This window comes from Condylura cristata, unplaced genomic scaffold (genome assembly GCF_000260355.1).
Source record: "Condylura cristata isolate star-nosed mole 26May11 unplaced genomic scaffold, ConCri1.0 scaffold00001, whole genome shotgun sequence".
NCBI classification, from domain to species: domain Eukaryota; kingdom Metazoa; phylum Chordata; class Mammalia; order Eulipotyphla; family Talpidae; genus Condylura; species Condylura cristata.
Window position 1 is genome coordinate 66,158,495 of NW_004567102.1, and position 1,564 is coordinate 66,160,058.

The following is a 1,564-nucleotide window of genomic DNA, read 5'->3' on the forward strand; positions in this document are numbered from 1 at the left end:
TCTGCAGGGTGGGTCCTAGCCTTCACATCCCCACCACCACAAAATGTAAGACTTGCTTTCCCGGTTGCTGAAATCACACGTGCTACTCCCCCCTGACACAGTAGACTCTGCCACTAGCATTAAAATGTTTCTCCCAACTTCAATTACTTGCGTTATTTTGAAAGTACCTGTATCGAAACACTAGCAAAGGAGGATGGTGAGCTGCCCAAAAGGAGACCTGTAGTCAATGCATGGAAAGCTGTCGATAGAAAATGCAATGTGATTCTCTCGATCTAGTTGCGATGCCTTCGCAGAGACGGGCTTCGCTATTTTGGAAAGCTCAGCCATGTTGAGTGAATACATGAAGAGGGTACTCCTGGACCTTATTGCCAAGGTACTTTAACCCTGATGTGTACGTTAATATACAGATCCCAGTATATTTCGAAACAGAGGCCTAACATGTTGAAGTTGTCAATAAAGTGCAATACCTAAGAAAAGGAAAGAATGCACAAGTTTTACTCGCACACTTTATCACGCCTTCTTCCAGTCCGAAAAGAGGAGGTTCCACTTGGTAAGAACAGGAAACTTTGTCTTATTTTTCATGACCTGTAGCATGCATTTAACCTTTGGGTCATTCTGGAGCGGACTATGGCCCCCTCTTTAATGGCCGACTGTATGCACTTCAGAGCACAGGGTGGATTAGCTGCACTAAGAATTGCCTTAAAAAAAAAAAGTAAAGTGAAAAATAGACAAAGAAATCTATAACCTTAGCAGTCTTTCATATTTGTTTTGACTGTTCTTAAACCAGTTCTGAGCCGCTGACAAGGATATGGTCAAGATGCACCTGAAACAGTATCTGAGGGCAGCTGCATTTGCCAAGCGGCTTTATTGCTGCTTTCCAGCGGCGAAGGCGCAGCAGCAGTAACAGGGAAACCAGAGCGAGCCTCCCCGGCAGCGGCGGCGGCGGCGGCGGCGGCGGCGGCACCGGCACCAGCGCAGTTTCCCCTCTCCCCAGCCCTGACTCTACGCGCACATGCGCACTGCGCCCGCAGCCCTGGACCATTTGTCAGGACTACTCGTGAGACGGAGAAAAAAAAAAAGAGAAAATTTGGGGGTAAGAAGCGGTTGATCGGATCTAATCTTTAATGAATCTAAAGATTTGTCCGTGCAAAAGCCATTCATTTATTTTTCTGGGTGAGGATGAAAGTTAAGAGACCTAGAGAGAGAGGGAAGCGCACCCTCGTCTTGTGAAACAGATCAGGGGAGGGGAAAGGACAGAAGGGGTTTCTCCCCCACTTCACTGCGCCTCTGGGAAAGAGGAGAAAACTTAATCCCGGGGAAAAAAGTGGGCAAGTGACTCAGAAACGGCTGGAGGGAGAGTCTCTGGGCATCTCACTCTGAAGTAGTGAGTGCGAGTGTGAAAGAGGAACAAAAGAGAGAGAAAAGAGAAAGGAAAAAATGGGGGGAGGAGAGACTTGTATTTTTTTCTTTGCGCGCACACGGGGAAGGGTGTGGGGGGCCGTGCGGAAGGGAGCCGGGGCGAGGCGGCCGCGTCGGGCTCTCGCCGGCGCGCAGGCGGCGGGAT

General features: G+C 49.3%; 1 protein-coding gene across 2 annotated transcripts in view; it reads left to right on the forward strand.

The window, feature by feature from the left end:
• Window positions 1–1,026: 1,026 nt before the first annotated feature.
• Window positions 1,027–1,564, forward strand: part of L3MBTL3 (l(3)mbt-like 3 (Drosophila)) — a 103,092-nt gene continuing 102,554 nt past the window's right edge. For both annotated transcript variants that reach the window (XM_004673844.2, XM_004673845.2), the window contains exon 1: window positions 1,027–1,093. The gene's annotated coding sequence lies outside the window, so the exon portion shown is untranslated. The remainder of the gene's footprint in view (window positions 1,094–1,564) is intronic.